The 12,882-nt window shown below is 43.3% G+C and overlaps 1 protein-coding gene and 1 non-coding gene across 2 annotated transcripts in view; one reads left to right on the forward strand and one right to left on the reverse strand.

Moving 5' to 3' along the window:
• Positions 1–1,925: 1,925 nt before the first annotated feature.
• LOC129077370 (U6 spliceosomal RNA) lies at positions 1,926–2,032 on the forward strand. The gene has a single exon (XR_008529830.1). It is a non-coding gene; the product is annotated as a U6 spliceosomal RNA (small nuclear RNA).
• Positions 2,033–9,452: 7,420 nt separating this feature from the next.
• The window catches only part of HPS1 (HPS1 biogenesis of lysosomal organelles complex 3 subunit 1), an 84,354-nt gene continuing 80,924 nt past the window's right edge, over positions 9,453–12,882 (reverse strand). Inside the window, exon 21 of the mRNA XM_054581329.1 lies at positions 9,453–9,467. The gene's annotated coding sequence lies outside the window, so the exon portion shown is untranslated. The remainder of the gene's footprint in view (positions 9,468–12,882) is intronic.

Here is a 12,882-nt window from a genome sequence, read left to right on the forward strand (position 1 = left end):
TTAGATTCCACATATAAGTGAAATTATATGGTGGTTGTTTTTCTCTGTCTGACTTATTTCACTTAGCATAATACCCTCTATGTCTATCCATGCTGATGCAAATGGTAAGCTTTCATTCTTTTTTATGGCCAAGTAATAGTCCATTGTATATATGTACCACAACTCTTTAAAAAAAAACTATTTATTTTTAGCGAGAGAGGAAGTGAGGGAGAAGGATAGGGAGAGAAACATCAATGTGTGAGAGAAACATTGACCAATCCGTTCAGCTGGGGACCTGGCCAGCAGCAACCCAGGCATGCGCCCAGACCTGGAATCAAACTGGTGACCTTCCAGTTTGCAGGACGACACCCAACCCACTGAGCCACACCAGTCAGGGTAGTATCACAGCTTTTTTATCTACTCATCTATTGATAGGCATTTGGGCTGCTTCCATATCTTGGCTATTGTAAATAATACCACAATGCACATAGGGGTGCATATATCTTTTCAAATTAGTGTTTGGATTTCTTTGGATGAATACCCAGAAATAGAATTGCTGGGTCATAAAGTAGTTCTATTTTAAATTGTGAGGAACCTCCATACTGTTTTTGACAGTGGCTGCACCAATGTGCAATCCCACCAACAGTGCAGAAGGGTTCCCTTTTTCCACATCCTCAACAACACTTGTTTATTGATTTATTGATGGTATCCATTCGGCAGGTGTGAAGTGATGCCTCATTGTGGTTTTAGTTTGCATTTCACTGAAGAGTGGTGATGTTGAGCATCTCTTCATATGCCTATTTGCCATCTGTATGTCTTCTTTGGAGAAATGTCTGTTTGGGTCCTCTGCTCACTTTTTAATTGGATTGTTTGTTGTTTTGGTATTAAATTGTATGAATTCTTTATAAATTTTGGATATTAACCCCTTATCAGATGTATCATTGGCAAATCTGTGTTTTCTTGAACAGGTGCTTTTCTGAGTGTGTGCGAACAAGCACTCTCAGAGCTATGGCTGCTCATTCCTGTTTCTGCTTCTCTCACAAGCTACTAACCTAACTCCACCCATTCAAATAGTTTATGTAAATCACAAGCCTTAGTTTCATGATGGGGTAAAGGAGATAATGAAAGAATTTGGTAGCTGCAATTCCCTGAAAGTCAGAATGTATTATTTCATAGGTAAAACTTCTCTGGTAAGAAAAGTGGCAATATATGGCAAAAGTCTTAAAAATCTGCATACTATTGCTATACTAATTTTACCTGTAGGAATTTATTACAGGTAATTACAGGAATTACCTGTAGGAATTCTCGGGAAATAGTCATGGCTACAAGTGATAAAATGTGGGGAACAACCTAAATATTTACCATTACTTAGTTAAATAAATTGTGATCCTAAAGAGCACAACTCAACCATCAAAAAAAACAGCTTGGAAGGATTCTTAATGGCAAGGGCTGATGCTTTGTGATTCACTAGTAAATAAAAAGTACAGGTAACAAAAGATCATGTGGAGGACCACTGTATTTTTGAAAAAGGGAAAAAATGTATGTATCAATAGGGTTATAGGTAATTGTCCTCCCTCCCCCTTATTTTTGGCTTTTCTGTATTTACTAATATTTCTGTTATGACTATTTCTTTTTAAAAAATTTAATTCTATTTTATTGACTATGCTACTACAGTTGTCCTGATTTTTCTACCTTTGCACCCCTCCACCCAGCACCCTCCACTCCCTCAGGCCATCCTGTCACCATTGTTCATGTACATGAGTCACGCGTATGTTATTTTGCTACTCCATTTCCTATACTGTAATTTACATGCCCATGGCTATTCTGTAACTACCTATTTGTACTTCTGAATCCCCTCACCTCTTCACCCATTCCCCACAGCCCCCTCCCATCTGGCAACCTTCCGGTAACTAACTTCTTTTCTCTTGCTTTTAAGAGTCTCTCTTGCGCTGGCTTCGGCAGCACAAATACTAAAGTTGGAACAATACAGAGAAGATTAGCATGGCCCCTGCACAAGGATGACACACAAATTTGTGAAGTGTTCCATATTTAAAGAACAAAAAAGAGTCTCTCTTTTTCTTTAACCTTTGGTCTTTTAATGAAGATGTGTCTTGGTGCGGGCCTCTTTGCATCCATCATAACTGGGTCTCTCTGTGCTTCCTGGACTTACATGTCTATTTCCTTCACCAAATTAGAGAAGTTTTCTTTCACTATTTTTTCAGATGGATTTCCAATTTTTTGCTCTTTCTCTTCCCCTTCAGGCACCCCTATGAAGTGGATGTTGGATCTCTTACAGTTGTCCCAGAAGCTGTTTACACTATCCTCATTTTTTTGGATTCTTTTTTTCTTCTTGTTCTGCGTGGTTGTTTTTTTGCTTCCTTCTGTTCCAAATCAGTGTTTTGGTTCTTGGCTTCATCCACTCTACTGTTGTTTCCCGGTAAAGTGTTCTTTATTTCAATTAATGCATCCTTCACTTTTGACTGGGTCTTTTTCATGCTGTTGAGGCCTTCACTAAGTTCCCTGAGCATTCTTATAAAAATGGTGTTTTGAACTCTGTACCTGATTAGATTGCTTATCTCCATTTTGTTTAGCTCTTTTTCTGGAGTTTTGCTCTGTTCTTTCATCTGAATCATATTTCTTTGTCTCCTTGTTTTGGCCGCCTCCCTGTGTTTGTTTCTATTTATTGGGTAGAGCTGCTTTGACTCTGTGTCTTATTAGTGTGGTCTAATATATTAGGTGTCCTGTAGGGGCCTGTGGCACAGCTTCCCCTATTACCCAAGCTGGGTACTCAAGGTGTACCCTTCGTGTGGGCCGAGTACTCCCTCCTCTTGTAGTTGAGCTCTGGTTGCTATTGGCAGATCAATGGGAGGGATTTACCTAGGCCAATGAGCTGTAAGGACTGGTTGTGACCCCTGACCATCAACCTCCACCATTCATAGAGGATCTGCTGTGCAATAACAAGGTAGTGGTGCTCCAATGTGGTCTGTAGCTGTCCACTGAGTGTGTTGGCCCTGGGGATTCCTGGGTGGTGCAGACCAAGGTCAGCCCCCACTTGTGTGTTTCCTGAAGCACCCTGCCTGAACTGAGATGACTGCTACTTGTGCTGGGCTTGGAGAATCTCAGGTGAAGCCAAGCTGTGTCTCTAATCTGGCTGCAGCTAGGGCTCACTGAAACCAGCTGTTGCTTGTTTGATAGGATTTAGGAGCCAAGACCAGCCATTCATGTGCAAATGCAGCTTAGGTGGATGAGGTAGAGCCTCTTTGGATCTCCAAGGGGGATCAAACAGTGTTAGCCAGGTTGACGGAGTCTCAGATATGGCACCAGCCTACAGGCTCTGTCAGGGGAGGGCTCAGCAAAGGAACAATGGCCTCTGCTCACTCTGGTGCCAGGCACTTCAGTTCCTCCCTATATACCACTGGTGCCCTTCAAGCTGACACCCCCGTGCTGGAGCTCAGAGGGAGTAAGTCTCAGTAGGTAAGTCCATATGTAGGTTCTCCAAGAGGAACTGCTTGGGGCTCCAGCAGCCTCCTCCTCCTCAGTCCCCACTGGTTTTGCAGTCAGAAGTTATGGGGACGTATCTTCCTGGCACTGGAACCCTGGGCTGAGGGGCCTGGTGTGGGGCTGGGATTCCTTGCTCCCCATATATCCCTCCCAAATTTTTATCCATGTGGGTGTGGGAACAGCCCTTTCCATATCTGAACCCCTCTTACCAGTCTGGATGGATGTGGTTTCCTTAATTCCATAGTTGTGAGATTTCCATTCAACTCAATTTCTGATTTCCTGAGTGATGGTTGTTCTATATTTTAGTTGTAATTTTGATGTGGCTATACAAAGAGGTGAGCCATGTCTGTCTATGTGGCCATCTTGACCAGAGCCATGACTATTTCTTTAGTAAGAATAAAAAAGGGGGAAAGCATTTTTTTCCAAAGCAGTACTATTTCTGGAGGAAACTTGAGGACCATCCCTCACGGTGGGATGCTCTTTAAAAGGCGCATTTGGAACGGGCTTTCCCATTTGTCACCGCCCCTGCCCCCTCATTCCTTTTTGTCCCTCCTGGGTTTGAAGCAATTTGTGTGAGAGCCTAAAGGTCCAGTAGGTCTATCCTTTTCTCCTCCCACTCTCATCCCAATGGACGTGATGGTAAAGGATTAGGTAGGAGGTGATTATGAGGCTTGTCCTAAAACCTCAGCTACCAGGCGATGCTCTCTCCTGAATGTGAAAAACAATGGGAGGCAAAAACAAGCACAATTGCTGACCCTGACATTAGGCTGGCTTTTAAATGATGACCCATTCTCAGAATAAACCAGCTTCTAAGAGACAAGGACCCAAAGCAGTGCCCCTGGGTCTTGCGGACACACTCCTTGAGATTTATTTGGCCTTTTGCTATTAAGTTCAGCCCTTTGAAATCCATCTCAGTCCAATTTCTTACCATGTTGCTTCTCTTTGCAGACAGGCTAAGACAGATGAACATTTTCCCTCTTGGTTTCCGTTGCTCATAAGCCATGCCAGTGAAAGGAAATGTCTTTGAGGGAAAAGAATAAATTTGACCATGTCAAAGTGTTGCCTGGACTTTGTGCTGGGAGATGAAGGGTTGTCTTGTGGAAATAAAGACAAGCCAAAAAATAAAATGCCACTAGGGTAAAGACAAGAAATCACAGGCTACAGGGGTCCTAGGCTTGGAGAGACATGAATGAAACTGGCAAAGTGCCTCATTGTCTGTTGAGATGGTTCTTAAAGTATGGCCTGGGATCCTGGAGGGCCTTGGAATTCTTCCATGTGTTTCAGAGAGAGCAAGGAAGCAGGTATTTATTGAGGGTCTTGCAAATGCAGGACGTGTTGCAAGTGAGACCTTATGAAGCGCCACTACCACCGTAGCAGGTAGCTGTTGTTATCCACCCCCTACAGTGACAAGACCAAGGTTCGGAAGGGCTGATTAACTTGCCTGAAGGCACATAGCTAAAAAGCAGAGGAGTGTGAATTTGAACCCAGTCATGTCTGACTCCTAAGCATGAACTCTTAATGCCCTACCATACGATCTCCTTCACTGTTAAGAATTTATTTATAATATGACAAAAGTAGATGGAAATTTTAGGACAATGCTTTGCTTTGGCACTGATTAACTCTGTTTGTCAGAGGCGCTTATTTTTAAAAATGTTAAATGCTTTCTATTTCTGGCATGAATCAGTTGTTTGCTTTTGAGATTGTAAACAAAGGGTTACTTCAGAGTGTCCTACCAGAGCAATACCAGCTTCTTATTTACTCTCGTGAGAGCTCTTTAAATTTGTTATATTTTGTTTTGGTGTTTTGCACTGGTCAGCATAAGAGGGGATTGTTCTTGCTTCACCTCAGTGGATAAAGGTGAGAGCTTTTTAAGAGGTTCTGCTCACCACAGTGAGGAAGAGCGCTCCTTTACTTTATCAAGGGTCTAGGGTACATGGATTGCAACCTCAGGACTTGTTTTGTGAATACATTTTTATAATTTATTTTGAAGTACTTGCAAACTTACAGGAATGTTGCAAGAAGAATACGAAGAATTTCTAATGCCCCTTTACCTCAATTCTCCATTTGTTTACAAGTAACCCATTCACTCCATACTTTCTCTCTTTATATATATATATATATATGTCTTTCCATTCTCATTATTGCTTTTTCTAAAGTATTTGAGAACAAGTTGCAGACATGATCCCTCCCCCACTACATACTTCAGTATATACTGAATCAAAGACACTCTCCTATAAAACAACCACAAATCCTCTGAATCAAGACATTGTTACAACAGATTTCACCCAGAATTTGCCAGCTGCCCCAACAACATTTCTTTTTATTTTTTGGTTCATGACCAATCTGAGAGCACGTGTTGCTTTGGGTTGTCACCTTTCTTTATTTCCTTTCAATGTGGAACATTTGCCCTTCTTTTCCCTTGACCTTGACAGTATAGAAAGAATACAGTTCTTTCATTGGGTTTTTCCAAAGTTTCCTCATGCGTAGACTCAGGCCAAGCATTTTGACAGGAAACCCACAGAAATGAGCCTGGGCTCTTCTCTGTGCACCTCTCTGGGGTCTCATGATGCTGACCGTCACACCACTGATGGACCCTCAATCATCTATCCAGTCAGGGTGGTGTCTGCCAGGCTTCTGTGCTGTAAATGCACCATTTTCCCCTTTGTGGTTGATAGGTATTTTGTGGGGAGATATTCTAAGGCTACTCGAACATCACATCTACTCAACCTTAGTGTCTGTTGGTGCCCCTATCAACAACCCCTATGATGGTTGCCAAACAATGATAACTGATTTCCATCATTCCTTCTACATTTGTTTGTTGACCTCGTGTGGTAAAGAAGAGCTACCTCTTCTGATTTACTTGTCTGTTTATCTATCTATCTATCTAAAGTTTACATCAAAACTTCTAACTACAGTCTATCACTTCAGAATTCTATCTTTCCCTGATCCGTCTGTATTTGTAAATCCCATCTTCAACAGTAAAAAAAAAAAACTAGGCTCTAATTAGCCTCAATATATTTACTTCTCCACTTACTCCTTCTTACTTAGTGAAGCTTCTGATGATGCCTGCAGCCTCTGGGTTTCTTGCCCTGCCCCTACCATCTCGGCCCTTGGCTGCCCCCTTGGCCCTGTTGCCTCTCAGCTCCTGGCCATACTGCCACCTCCAAGGGAAGGAAAGAGAGAGAAAGAGGGAGAACAGGAAGTGAGGACTTGATCATTTTCTTCAGGGTCTTCCTTCTGTGGCTAACACAATCTGAGGCGACCTTCTTTGGGAATCATTGTCATTCATAGGCTATGCTGAAGGGATGAACGTATTTCTCTACCGAAGGATTCCCACCCCTCCACTCTTCCAAGCGATTGGGTAAGAAAGAGTCAAGGCAGGTGGCTGGGCAATAACTGGTGAGATTCTTTCCAGGACTTGAGCTGAAGGTGGCAGGGACTCTAGCCGATGAGACTGGGCCTTGCTGAATGATGGGTACAGACTGGCCTGAGGCTGCCACTTCAGCCACCGCGCACAGGTGTGTGGGTCAGCAGAGAGGACTGAGGCATGGAGCACAAAAACGGGTCCAGCTTTTGCAGGGTCCAAAGCTTATACCACTTTAAGAACAAATTCCTTAAGAAACATTCTTTAAGAAAAAATATGGCGATGAGTATGTAAACCTGAGGCCTCTAGATGCCCCTTACTTTTTCCATAACTGTTTTATTTAAATTAGCCCAAGTGGCTTTCTGCTTCTTGCACCAAGAAGCCAAAAGTCTGAGTATTAAGGTACTGACAACAAGCAAACACTAGCTGATTTTTCTTCTTTCAATTGTGAAGGCAAACTCAGTTCCACATTTTTGTCCATGAAAAATGTCCCTCTTAACTAGACCAGTGAATTGCCAGATAAGATTTGGGATTTGCAGCAGTAAATAAAGAGGAATCAGAAGTTATAGTTTTGGCATTGCTGTCCCAAATTTTTAGTCTGGTTCACAAAGATGCCTTCTAAATCAAATGTCTGAGTGTCCTTCAGGATTGCTGTTGATTCAAGATTACCAGGGATGCTTTATATCCAGTTTCAAATAACTTCAGAGTTCATATCAGAAAAAAAGCTTTCAGACTTGCTAGCAGAATATACTTGTGAAAGTGGAAAATTAACCCTTTTTGCAGGAAGCAGTGAACCTCAGTGAACAGAAGTGAACTGCAAATTAAGGAAACTACTCAGGTTTAGCCCACTCGCCAACAGGGGGCAATGTACTACAGGGGCGGTCCCTCCTGTCCCTTCTCTTCTTCTTCCATCCCCCCATGACAAACCAAGAGTCGTAACCGATTTGTGAGACCTTGTAAGAAGGATATTGCAGATTTAACATTGCTGATGTCAAAAAGAAGAAAAACCACCTAGTGTTAGCGTGTGAAGACCTTTTTATCATCTATGCAATTCCTGGGTCAGGTCTAGCTTGCACTCACTAGCTAAGCAAGTTACTCATTTTTCTTGAACGTTGGGTCCCTCTTCTCTAACATGGGTGCAATATTAACACCTACAGCTCTTTGTAAGTGGCAGAGTAAACAGCAAGCACTCAAACATAGCTAACAGTGGTGTACTGTGTGTTAGACTCTGTCGTGGCTGCTCAACTTCCATCATTTCATTCAAGCCTTACATCAGTCATATGACTAACCATATGACATAAAACAGCTCTTTTTATTCCCATTTTACAGATGAAGAAAATGAGGCACAAAGGGGTTAGATGATTTGCCGAATGTCCTTTAACTAGTTAATTGCTATATTTTATGGCACCTGAAGAAACTGGTGTAAGGAAGACTGAGATGACTTGCTCAAGCTGATGGCATCAGTCTGATGAAGGAATACCTCTTTAGTTTCACAGGAAATTGGGTTTTTTTCCTACTCAGTGGGGAAAGCTGAGACTTGGAGAACACGAGGAGACTTGTGAGCCTGAAACCCAGGGAGAGAGAAAGTAAAGCTTCTCAGGCCTCCTCCAGCCAGGGTGGAGCACCTGCGTGGCTCAGAGACTCTGGTACTTCCTCCTCTGGTCAGGGAAGGAGCAGCCATCTGTCTATGGGCTCAGGAGTCGCCATCAGCAGTGCTGACGATGTGGATCACCTGTTACCTCTGCAGCTCCAGAGAGGTGTCCATGAGGGACTTTTACTTAGGGGCCAAAGTAACCCACCATCCTTTAAAAGTAGAGAGCTAAAAGTCAAATGCACATTGACGTTTTAAACATAGCAACTCCTGCATTCACTTTGCCACATTATAATTAAATGGCATCAGGCAGGTTTTTATTTAAGACTTTGACTCATTTGGGGGATAATTTGGTGATCCCTCAAAAAGAAAGTCTTATTATAGAGAGATATTGCGTAAAGGGCACTCAGGCCTTCAAAGGGACATTAAACAGCCATGCGACCCAACTTGGTCACATGGCTGTTCAGTGGCAGAGCCAGGACTAAATACTTCCTTGGAATTAAGGCTTAGGCTGTGGAGTCATTTTGACATGGGTCCAATCCCAGCAAGCTCCTCACTGGGAATCTGAGCAGATTCCTTCTTGTCTCCAAACCTGATTTTCCTTCCAGGGCTGTTTTGAGAATTATATAAGATGATGTAAGTAAACACTTAGCAGAGACTAATATGAACTATTATTGTAGTCTAATGTTCTTACAGCTCAAGAATAATACTGCATGTCTAATTCTTTTGCAGTATTCCCTCTTTCCCTCAGCTTTTTGGAAGTATAAGGAACACACAATAAACTGCACATACTTAAAGTGTACAATTTCAGAAACTTTCTGGGGTGATGGCTATGTCCACTATCAAGATAATGAACATAGCCATCACCCCAGGAAGTTTCTTTGTGTCCTTTTATAACTCATCTCTCCTCTCCCTCCCGGTCTCTGAGCAAATGCTGATCTGCTTTCTTTCACTATAGTTTGCATTTTCTAGAATTTTCATAAATAAAACCCTACCATATGCACTTTTTGTTGGTTTTTTTTTTTTTTTTGCCTGACTCCTTTTACTCAGTGCAGTTATTTTGAGAATCATCCAATCTATTATTGGCTTGTTTTTTGGAGGACGTCCTTTTCTCTCACAAGCAGCTGACAAACTGTTTCCAAGTGAGAGACAGGGGCCAGGGGAGCGCTGCCTCAGGGTCTCAGCTGCGGCTTCCAGGCGTGGATGCAGATGCCTGGGGTTTCCAATGCTCCCGTCTTAAGTGCTCGGGCGCTCCCCTGTCCCAGGAGCATGCAAGTGCAGGTGGTTCAAAAGCAGGAGGACCTGAAGGGTTCCCACCAGGCAGCCTTTCACATTACACGTGCACAGACGCCACCCCCAGGCGCTCATAGGTCTGGTGGGTAGAATGGTGGAAAACCACTTTTCTAAAGTGATGCCACGAATTTCCAAAAGTCACTTGGGCAGTGAACATTAAAGCAAAAGGAAGGGAATTCAGATAGCACCCGGTGGTAAGAATCACATTTCACAGAAAAAGTGGGATGCTCTGTGGTCTCCAAAATACATTGTTAAGACATCCATGGGCCATCACGAATGATGTGGCACCTACAGTGTTTGTGACCACATGTGAAAATAAGCCTGCCCCCTGGGTTCATTTCAGCATTCTAAACCTGTGTGACCAGAGAGCCATCGTGTGTTGTGTGGACCAGGAAATAAACAAGGGTGGTGCCATCACCTGCTCCACATGCGATGCCAGAAAACCACGCTCGAGAGGACACGGAAATCAATATCGAAAATGAGACACTCGAGTTACCGCAAAGAGCTATTTTTGCTTTTTCCAAATTGCTCTGTTTCTCTAAGAAGCTATTTTCATGGCAAAGCCAGCCTCTTCCTCGGCTATGTATAGGGACAATTCAGCAATTTAAAAACAAGTGGGAAGAGAAAAGAAATTGGCAAATAGGCTCACACCCCAGGAATAAATCTGGGGCAATTCAAAAGGCAGTGTGAGTTGGTTATTTTTCCAAATATCCGGCCTCTTCAAATTCCACCCTGGGGGTTGGAAACCATCAAGAAATAAATATACATGCACGTTGGAGGGTCACTTTCTAGTAAGCACTCAGTGTTTAAAAATAGGGATTGAAATGGAAAAGTCTCCTCCATGTCTGGTGGTGACAGTCCCCTGTGCTGTCGTTTGCTCCGCTATCCAGGGACAGTGTTTAGATGGCAGGTGAGGGGAAGTGTGGGTCTATTTTTAAAGCTCTCTGGTTTTCTGACTGTTGCCAGGGAGAAGGTTGACAAAAGAGGAGCACAGCAAAAGGAAGGTCACCTCAAACATTGGTTCAGTGAGTCACTGGACAATTATTTACTGGTTCAACTGCCCTGAAATACACAGAATCTGCCCACTTGGCTCCATCTCCTGAGCCGCTGTATTTGTCCGGCAACCATTATTTTTCCTCTTCACTAAGAGGACTTCTGTTTTCTCTTGAGGCTTCTCCAGTAATCTGCTTTCCACCCAGAAGCTTTTAAAAAGTGGAATCACAACCTTGATTGATAGAAATGCATGGTAAAAAGTCTGGAAGAATAGCCAGCAAACTGTTCAAAGTGGGTATCCCTGGTGAAGGGATGGGGGGAGACCCAAATGTTTTTACTATGTGGTTTGAATTTTATACCGTGGACTGTATTTCTTTCATAATTTTAAAAGGATCTCAAACATTTAACTTGGTCCCTATACTCTAGGAGCTCTTAATCTTGCATTAGATTCCCAGACACTGAAAATTCTAGGAATTAAGCTTGTTCGTTATGATCTCAGGGGACAGAGGCTACTGTGGGGTGGGCCTGACTGAGAAACTGAACATCAGGGGAAGCGTGCTAATCAGCAGAGCTGCCTGAGAAAGATCCGCAGGCCAGCCAGCATCGGGGCGAAGGCCAGGGCAGGTGTTTGGGCTGAGGCTGGGGGCCCTCTGCTGGAAGCGGTGTCCAGGACTTACGTGTCACCTTTCCCTACAGTTCCATGACTCCATGGGCTGTCCCAGAAGGCACATTTTTTTGAGCCAGACTGCTAAAGGGATATTCTCCAGGGGGTCCCGTTACTGTCTGCTTTTTTCATTTCTGCCTCCAATTTCTGCCAGACAAATACATTCCTAGCAGCCTTAGTTGCATGTGCCAGGTATGGATAGGGTCCTTCTACGAGATAAAAAGAACACACAAGACGCATGGGAAGCCAAGTTGCATACTAGAAGCGGAAAGGGGAAGGAACTCCTGGAAAGGAGATGAAGGAGAAGCAAACAGCACAAGCGTCCCTGCTCAGCTTTGCCTTCAACCCTGCGCTATAACTCCACCCTAGCCATGCCCACCGCTGCCGCCCAGTGGCTGGCTTCCAGGTCACCCAGGTTGCTTCCCTCAGGCACAGCACCATTTCTCCAAGCAGCTCATTGTTTGGCTCCTGGAGCAGAAGTCAGTCATACTGCTGTTCAAAGCGATGACCTATCCTTTGAGATGTCATTATTCTTGCTCTGGAATGAATAGAGATATTAGTCTGATTGGACAAGCGCTTTATGGAGCCTTCCTTGCTCCCTGTAGACTCTTAGACTGTTACAAATCGGTTGAACCATGTTTTTATTTTTTCCACCACCTCAAGGCCATACCATTTTTCTTTTTAATATACAGACCATGCCTTGCACAGAGTAAGTGCTCAATAAATATTTGTTGAATTGATTTTCTTGTTCTGAGAAATGGCAGAAAGACCCCCTTGCTTTATGCGCATAATTCTTTCATGCGGCTATTGTTGAATTCTTTTCCCACACCAGGGTAAGTCTCAGGGTCTGAACTGCATCTTGGCTGGATCAACAAAACAAATGTGACCGGAGACGGAGGACAGGTTCTGGTGGGAAAGGGAGCCCCGAGGTGGTAAAAGGAGAATAATTCCAATCCCATGTGGGCAGGGGACAAATATGAACCATAGGCTGAGAGTGTATGTGAAGAAGAACAGATGATGGGAGGGAGAACAAAGCAGGGTGCTGTGACGGGCTCAGGAGCCAGACAGTGACAGATGAGGGTGGCTCAGCCAGACACCCTGGGTTTGCCTCCTGGTTCTGTGACACGTGTCACTCTGGACAACTCATTTAATTCCGTCCACAGAACCACCACAGCATTGGGGAAATGAGGCAACTCTGTCAGTGTGAGGATTTAATGAGGGAGCTAATATATGCGGCAACACTGTAAACTGTGAAATGTGATGCAAAGAGAAGATGAATTAGCAAGATTTGAAAACATTTCATGTCCTTGAAGAATCCTTTTTAAAAATTTTTATTTATCTAAAATATTTTAAAAAATTTCAATTACTGTTGACATTCTACATTGTATTAGTTTCAGACATACAACATAGTGGTGAGACATTTATATAACTTATGAAGTGATCCCCCATAATTCTAGTACCCCCTGACACTGTATATAGTTATTGGCTATATTCCTT

This window comes from Pteronotus mesoamericanus, unplaced genomic scaffold, assembly GCF_021234165.1.
Source record: "Pteronotus mesoamericanus isolate MK-2021 breed Mesoamerican mustached bat unplaced genomic scaffold, CSHL_Meso_final contig_657, whole genome shotgun sequence".
In the NCBI taxonomy this organism is placed as follows: domain Eukaryota; kingdom Metazoa; phylum Chordata; class Mammalia; order Chiroptera; family Mormoopidae; genus Pteronotus; species Pteronotus mesoamericanus.